A 16,286-nucleotide genomic window follows, 5' to 3' on the forward strand; every position below is an offset into this window, starting at 1 on the left:
GCCCTCGCTGTAATAAGGACAGAGTCCACTGTGGTGGAGACATCACATAATCTAATCAATTCCTCATTGATGGACCCTGTTTACTAGACTGTTGCTCATTTTCTTACCGATTTTTCAGAGTATTTGTTTATTAACAAAACTCATTTGTATTTTCCTTTTCTGGACTCCTGCAATATTTCTGGTCCCTGTCAAAATCTAGCTCTGAGATATTTGTATTTTTTACTGTTACTCATATCTCCCTAATACATTGTACATATGGTCAGATAAACCTTTATGTAATTGTTCTGTTTGGGTGATTGCTTTGCAGCAGTCCCTAACACAATATGGATACAATGTCAGTATTCAGATATTCTGATTGATATTGGGAATTGCATATGCAAAGCAACCTATCAATACTCATCTATATATATTAATAATAATCAATATTTTTTTTAGGAGGAAAACTCCAACTGAAGTTTGGAAATATTTAAAAACAATCTCTTTCTCTCTCTCACCTTTCCTCTCTCTCTCGGTCTTTCCTTCTCATACCCTGGAATGATAGCACTCCGCATACCATACACAAACATTGCAAAATTAACCCAAAATTGTAATAGAAACCCTGTGACTTTTGGTCTAATTTATTTATGAGGTGTTATGGGTTGACTTGTGTCCCCCAAAATTCATGTGTTGTAGTCCTAACCCCTAGCACCTGTGAACGTGACTTTTCTTTTTGAAACAGGGTCTTCAGAGATGATTAAGATGAAGTCATCGGGTGGGCCCTAATCCAATAGGACTGTGTGTTTATAAAATGGGGAGATTTGGACACAGAAACACACACACACACACACTGGGAGAACGCCATGTGAAGATGAAGGCAGAGATTGGACTGATGCTTCTACAAACCAAGGAACGCCAAAGACTGCCAGCAAACCACCAGGAGCTAGGAGAGAGGCGTGGAACAAAGGCTCCCTCACAGCTGTCAAGAGAACCAGGCTGCCAACACCCTGATCTTGGACTTCTAACCCCAGAGCTGTGATACAACAAATAGCTGTTGTTTAAGCCACACAGTTTGTGGTACTTTCTTGTCGCAGTCCTACAGACTAAAATACCAGGTAGTCAAGAAGTAGAAACTCAGCAGATAGAATAAATAACTCAGCAGTCTTAAATTTTTGACTTGGGAGAACCCATTATGTTTGTTTATTAATAACATTAATTTCAGTCTTTTTTCAAAAAAATTTTTTATTGTGGTCTAAATAGTTTATAACATTGTGAAATTTCAGCAATACATTAATATTTGTCAAACACCATATAAGTGTGCCCCTGCACTCCTTGTGCCCACCTTCCCCCTCCTTTCCTCTGGTAACCACTAAATTGTTCTCTTTGTCTGAAGGTTGTTTATATCCCACATGTGAGTGAAATCATACGGTGTTTGTCTTTCTCTATCTGGCTTATTTTGCTTGACATGATGCCCTCAAGGTCCATCCATGTGGCTGTGAATGGGACAATTATGTCTTTTCTTATGGCTGAGTAGTATTCCATTGTATATATATACACACACCACATCTTCTTTACCCACTGGGCACTTGGGTTGCTGCCACATCTTGGCTATTGTGAATAATGCTGCAATGAACATAGGGGTACATAAGTCTCTTTGTATTAGTGATTTCAAGTTCTTTGGATAAATACCCAGTAGTGGGATAGCTGGGTCATATGGTAATTCTGCTTTTAATTTTTTGAGAAATCTCCATACTGTTTTCCACAGTGGCTGCACCAGTTTGCATTCTCACCAGCAGTGGATGAGGGTTCTCTTTTCTTCACAACCTCTCCAACATTTATTGTTTTTTGTCTTGATGATTATAGCCATTCTAAATGGGTGTATGGTGATATCTAAGTGTAGTTTTGATTTGCATCCCCTGATGATTAGTGATCTTTTCATGTGCCTATAGCCATTTGTATATCTTCTTTGGAAAAATGTCTGTTCATATCCTCTGCCCACTTTTTGATTGGGTTGTTTATTCTTTTGTAGTTCAATTGTGTTAGTTGTTTATGTATAGTGGAGATTAACCCTTTATTGGATTTATGATTAGCAAATATTTTCTCCCAGTTGTTGGGTTGTTTTTTCATTTTGATCTTGGTTTCTTTTGCCTTGCAGAAGCTCTTTAGTATGATGAAGTCCCACTTGTTTATTTTTTCTTTTGTTTCCCCTGTCTGAGTGGACATCAACATTAACTTCATTCTTAACATGTATTTTTTGCCTTAATAAGTTCCTGCAATTAAAGCAACACAAAGGGGCCAGCCCGGTGGCACAGTGGTTAAGTTCGCACATTCCACTTCTTGGCAGCCCGGGGTTCACTGGTCTGGATCCCGGGTGCGGACGTGGCACCGCTTGGCAAAAGCCATGCTGTGGTAGGCATCTCATGTATAAAGTAGAGGAAGACGGGCACGGATGTTAGCTCAGGGCCAGTCTTCCTCGGCAAAAAAGAGGAGGATTGGCAGTAGTTAGCTCAGGGCTAATCTTCCTGAAAAAAAAAAAGCAACACAAAGCTACACCGAATAGTAATCTGATACCAGAAATTCGAGAAACTATTCAACATGAATAGTAAGGAGAGAGGATTGAACTCCACAAATAAACTCTGCTCCAAAAGTAACATCCTAGTGACCAGAGATTTAATTTAAAAAAGCTTAGCAAAAATATTTAAATAATTTAAGAACATACTAATTCCCTAAATAAATTATAGTTTAGCTTCTTTAGGAAGGCTCACAGATGATAAAATGATTGATGATTACTTTTTTTAAAAGAGCTTTTTGCTTTGGACAAGTTTTTAGAATAATCCCTAATCTAAATATTTATAATTCTATTTCCATGATTATTTTAAGGGTTAGAAGATTTAAGTATAATTCATGGTCATGAAGGGTGGCAGAGATAGGCATAACACTAAATAAGGAGAGCACAAAATTTTAGAGAGGGAATAAAATATTTTTATTTTCACTTTTGATCATGTAAATGTCATTGCAGAATCTATATATTTGCTTTGTCAAATGCTTCGCATATTAATCATCCTAGCTGTTTGAATTTTCTCATTTGCCCTTAAATGTACTGTGTTCCTTTATGACTGAACCAAGTTTCCACATTCCTCATCAGCTGTGCACACACACACTCACACATACACATGTACGCGCACACACACACACATGCATTTACCTTTTTTTCCCAAAAGGAAATATATATGGGAGAAACCTATGGGAAATGTGTAAGAATAAGACAAATGAAAGTAAGACATCCTTGGAGTACACGTTTTTATATAGCTTTGTATTTTAAACCATTTAAACATATTTAAATAATAATATTTAATAAAAAATGATGGAGAAAGCAAACCCTAAAATTTGAATGCAAGTGAAACCAAGGAGCCTAGCTGTGTATAAAACATAACCGCACATATATGAAAGAATTAACTCAAGTAACATTGAACACAGTACTTTGACTATACATACTTAGTAACATATTCTCGGGAAAAAATTACAAAGAAATCTTGAACTTTACACGGTAGATGTGCCATTAATAGTGGTATTGATGTATTGATTCTGAAACTATTTTATGTATATTGTAGGATAGCACAAATGAGTAATATAAAGATGTTTTGTGGTACTAAGTTTCTCACTTTGGAGAGGGAGATAAAAATACAGATTGGAGAAATATGTGGAAGAACTCTGTGCTGCCAAATTCAATCTGGAGATGATCCCTTTAAAAAAATCATCATTAAAAGAAATGCTTTTCCTTAGCTTTGTCAACTGAAAGGGCATGAAAGTAATGGTACCCTAGGATCCATGAGCACACTGTGTGGTTTGGTCTCTAAAGAGCTTCGTGATGTAGCGTGGTGTTGTAGAGGTGGGGAGAAAGGCTCACTATGAAAAAGTATGTGTAGTCTAATCACATTTTTGCAAGGAAAATAATATATCTAATCGTAGAGAGAGGACCATATGATAGAAGGGATTATGGACCACTATAGTGTGAGGATGAATTCACACTACCATGTACCACTTGTGTGAACTTAAGCGGGTTACTTAACCATTCTGCCTTAGTGTTAAAATCACTTAAATAGGGATAACAGTAGTTCCCACCTCACTGGGTTGTTTTGAGAAATAAATGAGTTAATATATTCAAGCACTTAGAACAGTTCTTGGAATATAGTAAAGACCCAGTAATTCTTAATTATTACTACAGGCAATTTTTAATTTTGAGTTTTTGCTTATCCATATTTAAAAAAATTCTACACATTACTTTTGTAATAAATAAAAACAATACAAATTATTTTTTAAAACAATTATCTGAATACCTTTTTAATTTTTTTTCTGAATATCTTTAATTCAGTGTGTGATTATCAGTCATTAGTTTGAAGTTTGATGGAAGCAGGTCTTAAGATCAAAGTCAACGTCAAAGATATTTTCCAAGAATGTTCACCCTGTAGCATTTTCCTGGGTTACTTTTTCACAGCTTAAGATCTAGTTCTCAATTTTGCAACATCAACAACTTCATCTGTTGGTATATCAGAATAAAATCATCCCTCTGAGTCAGATGCACATTAAACAAAGCGGACAATTCAAACTACCCTGTTCTCCTCGATCAGCATTATTAATACATGACCGGAACATTTTTCTTCTTATGGTCAAAGTTTAAGAGAAGTTAGGCTGTAATTTGATGGACATTGGTAAACATGGAGTTAGAGCAGGGGGAATTCATTGAAAATTTGAATGTTTAATGGCATCAGTTTATGAAATACTGAATGTTTCCATCTTCACAATGGGTGTATAACCCTGTCACAGAAATTGAATAGGGTCCATGGGCCCTTCTCATCTTTTGATGAGTTGCACCTAGCTCAAGAGTGCCTCTCTATTCCAAGCCAAGTATCCCCAACTCATTCCCAGAATCACAGTTTTTTCTTTTGATACCTTAATAGCATTGACAAAGTTACAGCTGATTCTAGCTCTCCTGCTTCTTGCTTAGGAGATTGTTTTCGCTGACTATAACACATCTTCCTTTATTATTAAAATTCATTGGATGGTCAGACTGTTGTTTCTAGGTTGCATCTAGAATATACAAAGGGGCAAGCCAAACCTCTCTGACCAGGGGTGAATTCTCTTCCAAACCTCTCTGTTTATTTACAGCTAGAGAGTATTCACGATAAATTATAGTACGCTATGGTATGATATTAGTCATAGAAAGATCTAATTTCCCTCTGTTCAAACCAGCCCACCCTGTGCCAACCCTGCTAGTGCTGGCATTCAACAGAGTCTCTGCTCCCAAGTTCTGATTTTTCTGGTGTGTATTCGTTTTTTCCTCTTCCCTGTGCCCCCAGACTTGCTCTTGGAAATGATTCTCAACTTCCTTGCTTCCTGGTACTCCCTCTTTTGGGCATTTATCTCCTGTAACCCAGTGCTCCCTAGGCTGAGTTTGGCTCAGTTCCTTTGGCCCCAGACAGGATGCCACGGGCCTAGAGAATAGGGCCAATATAAGGTTTTAAACAACTTTGTGCCCCTTCAGCATTTTGCACAGATTTAGTTTTCCGTAAGTATGTGCTATTATAATGGACAAATCCAGTTTTTGAGTTGTTTGTAAATGCCTTGAGCTTATTCCATCCAGGACTGAGTCATCCTAGCAGTGAAAATGTGGAAGCGAGTAAGACGTCTTAATAGAAACTTACTGATTTAACTTTGGTCGAGCACTAAGAATCATTAACACATTTGTCTTTCTTTTTTATTTGCACTCATTTACTGCAAGGGGCTGTATTGCAAAGTCATATACCATTTGACTTTGTTTTGCTTCTTAGCATTCATGGTCATCTTATCTTGAGTTTATGCTTAAAAGGTTAATACTGCTATTAGTTACTTGGAGACCTCTGCATTCTTCCCCTTTCCTCTATTATATATGTACAATATTTACCCAAAAAGGATATTGCACTTGTGGAAAGAATATTCCATTTGGTAAATTAACTGTGCGTCTAACACAGATAAATTATTTCCAACTTAATGTGATTTTTTTTTCCACTTCCAAGACTAATTCTATATAGTGGAAGAGAAATAATAGGATTGGTGAAGATAAGTAAAACTACATATAGTATTTTAAAGAAACCAGTCTTTGTTTAGTTTGAACTAACAGCAAAATAATTACTGTAAACTAGACCACTTCTGGTTAACATATGAGAAAACTGGGGCTTATGTAACTTGCTTAAGATCCTTCAACAAGTAAGCGGAGAATTGGGATTCTGACGCCAAGGTTTATGTTCTTGACAACTGGTCTATAACACACCCATAACAGGTTTACTCTATTTGATTTGTACAGCTTTCAACTATGCTACATTCTGTATAGTAAACAACACAGCAACGGACACATCTAGCAGTTTTTCCTTTAGCATCAAGTAGCTGGAAGACATCAAACTAATAAGATGTCTTCTACTATGACCTTAAGGGTCATTAAACCTGAAGTTGTTCCTCAGAAGGAAAAGGAATTCCAAATATAATTGTTATATTCTGACTCCATAATCCTACATTATAGAACCAATACATAGTATAAAAATAGGACTTAAAATGTTTGAATCATTGATAAAAATTCTTCCTATAGAATCTTTCATGGGCTTATGGAATGCTATGCCTCGCCAGAAGAGCCAGGCCCACTAAGATACTAAGTAGCTTCCTTGGCTCCATTTACCCTCCTGGATGAAAGTGCTTGCCCAAGTCAGTTGAGAACACTGGTAACCATCCAAAGCTTCTAGAAGCAGTGTTGAGTAATAAAGAGGTAGGCTTTATCAGTCAGCCTTAGAAAGTACGTGCAGACAACTGTAGGAAACGCTTGAGGCAGAGTATAATAGTTAAAAGTACAAGATTTGGTCAGGCTACCAGGCTTAAATCCATCTCCATCTCTAGCTCTGTGAACCTAGGCAAGGCATTTCCCGCTCTGTCTCAATGTCTTCCTCGGTAAACAGGGCATACAACTATACTCATCTCATAAGGTTGTCATGAGAACTAAATGGACTAATGCACATAAAGTTCTTCCACAGGGTCTGGCATGTAATAAACTTAGATCAATAAATGTTAGCTATTAATATCATAAGTGAAAACCACTATTGTAAAACCTGCTCATAATCAGTATAAAGATAAGCAATATCATTATAAGGACAATTAAATATAAAACTGAGAGAAGAAACTACGAAGTAGCCAAAATTTCTTTTTGCTGACTTAGCAAAAGTGACATATTTCATAATCTTTGCTTATACTTTTTGGGGCTTTCTTGGTAGAGGTGATGCCAAAATTAATAATCATAATGGCCCTTTATATTTGTAGTGTACTTATGGTCATGAAGTGCTTTCACAGGCATTTTGGTTTGCAACAACTCTGTATGATAGGTCACAGTTCCTTGTTTACTAGTGCAAAAAACTGAGGGTTAGAAAAATAAAGCTACTATTTTAGAGAGGCAGAATTGGTGCTCAAATACAGAGTTTCATTCATTCTAAATTTCTGAATTTTCTTCCTTGGGAGTGTGGAGAATGTAGATAAAGTGATTTATATACTTAACACAATTATTGAATCAGCCAAAAGTATTCAGTTAGATTTAGTTTGCCTCAAAAATTCAGTCACTTTCTGCTTAAATAATTTGCAATACTACATTTAAAAGTTTTGAGGCAAAAGCACAAATCATTTGGAGACAAAGCTTGATTTTCCTTATGACTGAAGGATAGAGTCTTAATATCTTTCTTGCTGTTACTTAAATTTAAAAATTGTTATACAAATACAGAGAACATATAACATGAATCTATTGTTTTAGTGTTCTAAGTGAAACTGCTTTCACAATTGAAATTTTAAAGCAGACGAATAGTTGTTGAACATACATGACATACAACTTACTACTTGCCTATCTTTCTTATTCTTCAAATTTTATATAAACTGAAATTTAAACCCAATAGTTCTGTATAATTGAGGCTGAAGCACAAGAAGAGAGAATCAATGTGGGGTCAAACATTCACATTAGAGGCCAGCCCCATGGCTGAGTGGTTAAGTTCATGCACTCCACTTCAGTGGCCCAGTGTTTCGCTGGTTCAGATCCTGGGCGCAGACCTAGCGTTGCTCATCAAGCCATGCTGAGGCAGCGTCCCACACAGCAGAACTAGAAGGATCTACAACTAGAATATACAACTATGTACTGAGGGGCTTTGGGGAGAAGAAGAAGAAGGAAAAAAAAGATTGGCAATAAATGTTAGCTCAGGGCCAAAAAAAAGAAAAGTTTAAAAAAGAAATTCACATTCAAATGTAAAGAATAGGTTTATTATCTGAAAGTATTCATAATGCTTCTTATAGGTATATCTGAATGTGTTTCTATCCTAAGAAATATGTGGGCCTTGAACAGCTTAGATATTCACATGCTTTACAGAAAAGGTGTCAACTAAATGATTTCAAGTTATGTTCTAGCTCTGTAGCTCTGTGACATTTCAATGACTTTAGCAGCATCTTATTGTTGGCAAACTTTATTAATAAAGAAATCAACGTTTTGCATCAAAGTGTATGAGATCTAAAAACTTTTTCAAAGGTTATTTAGTACTAGCATTACTTTAATGAGTACTTACTTCTTAAGTAATTATGATTTCAATGCCGTTTATATTTTAAAAAATGGGGAATGTCATCAATTATTCTGTATATGTTCTAAATAACAATGATAGTCCCAGAAGGGATCAATAGTCCTTAATTTCTGTTGTTAAATAAGAACATAAAGGCATTTCATAATATCTAACTAGATTCAGAAATTAGATTATGATGATGATGAGTTGATGTGCTCCTATTTCGTCTTTCTTTTAGACGGTATGATGACCACATGTGCTATTATTCAGCTGCGCAAGAATGGAACAAGAAGGAAGTCTAATCTAAAGTCTTTATTTTTCATTAATTATTTTAGTCAGTCATTAAATACTTTTTTGAGGCTTTTATGTGCCAGAGGCTTTTCAGGTCACTGAGGATACCTCCATGAATAAGACACAAAAATCCCCGCCCTTGCGCCACTAACATTCTAATAAGGGGAGATCAACAAAAGTCACGATAAATGAGATAAAAGTGTAGTTCTCTAAATGGTGATAAGTGCTGTGGAGAAAAATAAACTAAGGAAAGGGGTTGGAAAATGTTGGTGAGGGACTGAAATTGGAAATAGTGTGGTGAGGGAAGGCCTCACTGAGGAAGTGACGTGGAGCCAAGACCTATGAAGGGGCAGAGCAGTCTTGCAGGGAGAATATCAAATGCAAAGTCCAAGTCCAAAGTCCCTGAGGCGGAAGGAGCTTGATTTAACAAAATGGCAAGGAGCTCCTGTGGTTGGAATGGAATGAAGGAGAGTGAAAGTGATGGGAGATGAGATTGGAGAGTTAGCTGGGTAAGTGGTGGCCACCTTATGGAATTTGGCTTTTGCTCTAAACAATATGGGAAGCCACTGGAAGATTTTAAGCAGAGGAATGGCCTGATTTTACTTAACAGGAGTTGTCTGGGTGCTGAGTTGAGAACAGAGTAAAGAGGGGGCAAGAAAGGAAGCAGTGAGTGAAGTTAAGAGGATATTTCAATAATCCATGCAAAAGATGACCGAGGCAGTGACAACGGTAAGAAGTAATTAGACTCTGAATATGTTTTGCAGCTAGAAGAAACCCAAAGTCAGATGCTTCCAAAGCCGAGAAAAATTCAGGCCCAGAGAGGCTAAGAACAGGTAGGCTGTCACTGGTAGTGCTGGCATCAGCTCACAGGTCTTCCTTTCCCCCACTTTATACTTTTCCCAATAATAAGAGTTGTGTAAGAGCTGAAATAACTCATCCTTTGAAATCACATTGGAAAATGAAAAATATTGCTTAAACGAATATGTCAGGACTCATGGTTTAAAACTAAATGAGAATACTTCAAAGTCTCCACGTTTTATATCACTTTATCCTAAAATTCAAACTCATTTGCCTAGCATACTGGACAGTTTAGATCTGGGTTGATTTTTCCTTGTTTACCCAAGTGGTTAACATCTAACTCTATTCTTTCACTTATTCATGTGTTTTATAAATGATTCTTGAGTGCCTACTAGGGTGCCAGATCCTGGAGCTCAGCTACTACCTGACTCCACTGAAACTTCACCTTGGCTGTCCTCAGATACTGTTGGTCACATTCCTTTGTACTCCTGTAGCCCTGACACAAACCTCTCTGGTAACGTTTGTCCCACTGAATTTCATTTATCTGCTCACCTGCCTGCTTTCCTCACAAAATATTAAGCAACTTGAGTTCAAGATTAAGTCTTATTTATCTTTGCATTTTCAGAAACTAGCACAATGCCTCACACATAGTAGGTGTTCATTGAAGGATGAATTAATTTTAGTTGGAAAAATCTGGTTTTGGACCACTTTCTGTTTTCTGCTTGATCTCATTCTTTGCAAGGTGAATCATCAATAAAAAGATCACTGAAAAGTTACAAAATATTACTGATTAATACTGGTAATTAGCCAATTACTGGTATTGATTAATACCAGTAATTAACCGAACTCTGAGACTTTGGTTGTGTAAAACATATGCCAGAATATGAAAATTATGGCTGATCTGATGATTTGAGGCAAAGTCTCAACAAATAGGCGATGACTTTCCATTTGCCTCTTGTGTAATCAAGTTCCTAAGCAAGCTACTAAAAATGTTAAGATTTATTCTTTAATTTACCAAGTATTTATTGAGCACGTATTATGTTAGGATTTTCTAAATGCTGTTGGTTCACAACGACAAGAGATTTTCACATATTGGGGTATATGGGGTGGCTATTCTGATTCAAAACAGATTCAGCTTGAACTAAAGCAGCTTAACTTATAGCCTATCAAACATACATTGTCCATCTGCTTCAACCATTGAAGTAAAGAATGCACTGTCTTAGGATAAGAACACATAATCCCCCTCCTACAATGCCAGTATCCATAATGCCCTCTTGGTAACACCAGCATTAGTACTCTTGAAGATAGCTTCCCTTTCCAGGACACCAGGGTTATGTTGACGTGCTAATTTGCAACTGCATACCTCTTTTAAGCCTTTTTAAATATGTATCCTGGGCACGTTTAATGTATATTCTTTGTTCTAAAAAGGTATATAAGACTGTACTGAAAACCATGCTTCTCTAGAACGCTTTCTTCCTTTGTGGAAACTGCCTTCCCAGGGTGTAGTCCTCTCTCTGGCTCAACTAAAACTCCCCTTATCTCTCTTATTTATAGAATGGTTATTGGTTATTTTGCATTGACGATGAGATGCTTTTAGGTGCATCTGGACACGTTTAAAATTTTTTATTTATTTTAATTTGTTTATATTAATGTGTAATTCATAGAAATTCATTTCTATGAATTTGAAGAGAAACGTTAACAAAGAAAGCAAAAATAGTGAGGGACACATAGAAATACTAAGTTTGAGAAATATACCATGAATCATAAAGTGGCAATCATGAGATTTCCACAGAGACTCATCCTCTCTGACCAGCCAAATGGACCATGAAGTATCATAGCTGATAATGAAGCTTAGATACAGGAAGAAATAGCATTTCTTTCCAGTGTTAAGGAGAAAAGGATCAGCATTCCAGCTCTTTTTCTTTTTGTTAGAGTTGGCTTTAAATTTATACATCTGAGTGACATAAGGCCTCGTTACTGATCAGTCTCATCTGGATCTCTTCCACTCCCCATATTTTCCCACTTTTCTTTTTTTCTTGACCTCTTTTGTCTTTTTAAATCATCATTATCCTCCCTATCATCAACAAGAACAAGTTTGAAGAGACAGATGGTGGTTAAATTTGCATTACGAGAAAGGGAGATTGGTCTCCTACCATCTCCTTAAATTTTACATAAGTATGTTTATAGTGAAATGAGCATCAAGACATGTAATTTTGAGTAATAATCAAAAACTTATAAGTGCTCTATGGTTAATTCTGTGTCTTTTCTTTTTGGTTAATCAAAACCAACCATTGCCTTATTTAAAATAAAACTTAGAGGATGAAAACAAGTAAAGTTACATTGCATTTTTAAGGTCTAACAAACTTTGAAACTTTTCCATATGTGTAGTCGAAACAAGAAATTGTAAGATACAAAATTGTTCCTTGATCCAATATATATTTTTCCCTTCGTGCTTATTCCAAATCCCACCATACATATCTGAAATAATTATGGAACTATTTAATAAAACTTTTGACGTCCTAACAAATGTTCAGATTTGATTACAAGATGATTACTTCCAACTAGATTTCCTTAAGAGACCAACACAATGAAATTTGTAACTCAATAAGATGTATTTCTACCAATTTTGCACCTCTTAAAATATCAACTAGTAACACTAAATAAAAGCTCCATCATTTCCCCTATTTGCTTTTAGTTTCAGATGCATAATTTTACAACTTAAAAGGTTGGTCAATAGAAACTGACAAGAAAAATAAAACCAAAAACAATTTTATTTCATTCAGCATCGATTAATCATACTTTGAGCTGTTTAAATCTTTCTTGCTGCGACCTCCCATAAACTCACTTATACCTAGAAAAGAGTTAGAAATTGATACATAAACAAAAGGGGATAACTAGAGAACTACTAATAGATGATTTAGATCTCATTTTTCCTGATCGCATTTCCTAGAATGTTAGTGAAGGAATCTTACATACCACAGGTTTATCCTTCCGAGAATTTTTTTCCCCCAGATTATTCAGGTGATGCTGGAAAGAATTTAAAATACAGGGCTTCTTGCTGCATAGTCCCAGGATCCAGTATTATCTAGATTCTAGGTGCCCTGGAAAACCAAAGGGATGGGACTTCTACTTTTCACAGGAAATTTTTTTCTGTGTTGCGTCTACTCACAGATTATTTACTGACAGTTAACCTATAGAACACGGTTTATCAAAATTTAATGTGCATACAAATAGTCCAGGAAACTTGTTAAAGAGCAGATTCTGTATAGTAGGTATGGGGTGAGGTCTGAGGCTCTGCATTTCTAACAAGCATCCAGATAAGGCTTTTGCTGCTTATATAGGAAACGCCCTTTGAGTAGCAAGGGTCTGCAGCAGAGTTGTTCAACATGCTGTAGTTTGAGAACTACCGACATCCACATCAGCTGGGGGTGCTCGTTAGAATGCAGATCCTTAGTCCCCAACCTGTTTTTACAGAGACAAAAATCTATCTAGGTACCCTTTACTCCTAGGAACAAGCATTTTAAAATAAATGCTCCAGGTTATTTTTGCATACATTAAGTTAAAAAAAAACCCAACAACCTTGCATCAAGCAGCCTATAGGTCTGTACTTTTCCTGGGAACAGAGAGAGTGCTGAGGAGGCACTGGAAGAGTGGGCTAAGAGGTAACAGGGGTTTGCCCTCCTTTAAAATTCTGTCTGGTGGTGTGGATCATGAAAATGTGCATGTTCGCATTGCAGAAGGTGTTCCAACTCCTTAGAGTATGCTTGAGAGTTGAAAGAAAAAAATCCAACTCTTGTCTTTTATATCCTTTAACTTAGGTCACCCACAAAGTTCTCTTTTAAAGCTACTGGTCCTTATAATCTATTTAGCCCAAAATATGCCTTGCTTAAGAGTATGACCTCGGAACAATTTGAAAATAATCAACTCCCTCCTATTGATGTCTTCCTTCACTTTTATTCTAACCTCGCTTCTCTTTATCCTTCAATACCCAGCTCTGGTATCCCTTCCAACTGAAAGCTTTCCTTGGGCAAGCTAGTAAAGGTGTTAAAAAGTTCTTAAAATGTTCATCGTCTTTGACTCAATAATTCCACTTAAAGGATAGAATGTCAAAAGACAATTGGACAAGGATACAAAGATATGCAAAGCAATGTTACTATAATACAGATTGGAAGCTGTCTTTGCAGGTCCTTTGAATAGGCGATTGGCTGAACCAACTACACTCTATCTTCCTGAAATGCTCTGCAGCCAGTAAAAATGATGATATAGACCCATGTTTATTGTCATAGAAAGATGTTCTGGATATTTTGTTAAGTGAAAGAGAATTTACAGAACATTATATTCATAATAATGATAATATTTAAAATAAATACCATATTTAGTTCACTGATGTGGTCTAAGTGCTTAGAACAGAGAGCTGTTAATAAACATTTGTTGGATAAATGAGCTTGTTGAGTGCTTTTTATGCCCCAGGGACTGTTCTAAGAATTGTACTTCTATCAAATCATTTATCTTTACAACAGTTCATAAGGTAGGTATCATTACCCACATATTATAGATGAGAAAACTGATGCTCAGAGAGATTAGACAGATTGCTTGAAGTCAGGGAGGTAATAAATGGTAAGACCTGGTTTTGAACCATCTGGTTCAAAGCCCATGACTTCACATATTTTTTGGTTTTTTATTATTTTAAAAAGTTGTGCATATATATCATAGAAAACATTCTTAAAATGTTTATAGCAAGCTAGTAACAGTAGTGAATTGTGATCTAAGTGCTGAGATGAGAGGGACGTTTTCTCTTTTTTGTCTCTATATTTTCATGTTTCCAAAATGAACATGGATTATTTCTGTAATAAAATACCTACGTTAAAAAGGGCCTTTTTGGTTGGTTTCACCACTATCCCCAGCAAAAAGGTCTTTCTGGCATTTTTCTACCTGGAAAGAAGGAATCATTCCCTTTCCTATGTTTTGTCAAAATCCAGTTCCACATCTACTTTTTGCTCTTTTCACTCTTTTGTAGTGATTATTTTTTCAATGTTGGTCTTTCCAACTTGACCAAGCTAGAGAATATACTTTATTCATTTTTGTATTTTTAGGGTTAATATGGTGCTTGGGGCACCAGAAATATATCCAAAGAGCATTATCTAATTAAAAAATAACCTTAAAATAGTAAAATCCCTGTTCACCATTGTGTTTTCCTTTGCCCCTTTCCTTGAGCAGTAAATATTATGTGTTTGCTCCTAGTCTCTGCCGTGACAGAGCGAGTCTCCGCTGCCCTTTATCTCCTACTGCTAAGAGCAGGAGCCACTAAGTGTAAAAAATCAAAACAAAGCACTTTCCCATCTCCCCGATGGAGTAGAAGCAGTGAAGCCCAAATAATGCTTAGTTACCAAAAGCCTCGCCAGGTGTCTAATCAAAAGGGTATTGATTTTAGCTAGTAAATAGCCCTTAATATAGTTGGAACCTGGGTTGAATATGCAGCTTGGTAATTAGCTAATAAAGCAAACAAGGGCTGGAGAGAACATGGCGCAGTTGGATAAGCAGCAGCCTGTCATCCAGGAAGCCTGCCTAGGTCTAATACCTCCTCATACAGAGGACTCAAGTTACCTTTAGGTCTCCATGCCTAGTGTTTTCAGCCATTAAGTAAGGAAAAAACTATAAACCTATCATAGGGTCTGAGATATAACTAAAAGCAGTTGTAAATATTTCGCAAATATTACATGCAATAGAAATGTTTCCTGAAGACAGATGTTGCAACTTAATAATCTTAAGTGGGAAGGTTTAATAACTATTTTAGATCATCAAGATAATGTTTAGTGCCCCAGGATAATTATTAAACAATTCTTAGTTTGCTAAATCATCTGATACTCCAGAGAAATCCATAGCCTGATTAATTCTCAAGTTATCCACCAACTGCTCAATGAAACTGCAAAGTGGCAGAGGCCAGTTGGGAAAAAAGAAGAGCAAGAGTGAGAAAAGGACAAAGTTAGCCAGATATCACGTGGAGAAAAAAGAAAACCAGGGACAGAGGGTCAGAGAGCTGAGGTGTAAGGAAAACGGTTAGGGTGCAAAGGATCAGACAGAGATGGTAAATTAGATGCCCAGAGGTCAGCTTCAGCATCCAGACGCACTGTATCAGACCTACACAGAGGTTTTGTTGCTTTTTGTTTGGTTTCAGATTTGGTTGCTAATATTTTCATAAGTGGAAAAAGCATTTTATATAAAAATTTCAGATTTCACCTTTTTTGAAAATTCAGAGTATCTATTAACTCTGGGCCTAATTCCCACAGGACAATAATGGGCAAGAGCTACGTAAAGCCTGCTCTTTCTATTTTTTCTAAAGATTTTGATTCGAGAATCAGAAAAGTAGAAAGAAAAATATCTATTCACTTACCTCTACATTCAACAACTGTTAATATTTTGCCATATTTATTATAAAATTGAATATCTGTATCTATACATTTATATTTTTGCTGAATCATCTTAAAGTAGATATATTACTTTATCTTTAAATACTGTAGCGTGCATCTCTAAAAATTAGGTCAGTTTCCTACACAACTGCAATTTTATTATCCCATTGAATAAAAATTAATTATAATTCCCTATATCATCTTTATT

This window comes from Equus asinus, chromosome 4 (genome assembly GCF_041296235.1).
Source record: "Equus asinus isolate D_3611 breed Donkey chromosome 4, EquAss-T2T_v2, whole genome shotgun sequence".
NCBI classification, from domain to species: Eukaryota; Metazoa; Chordata; class Mammalia; order Perissodactyla; family Equidae; genus Equus; species Equus asinus.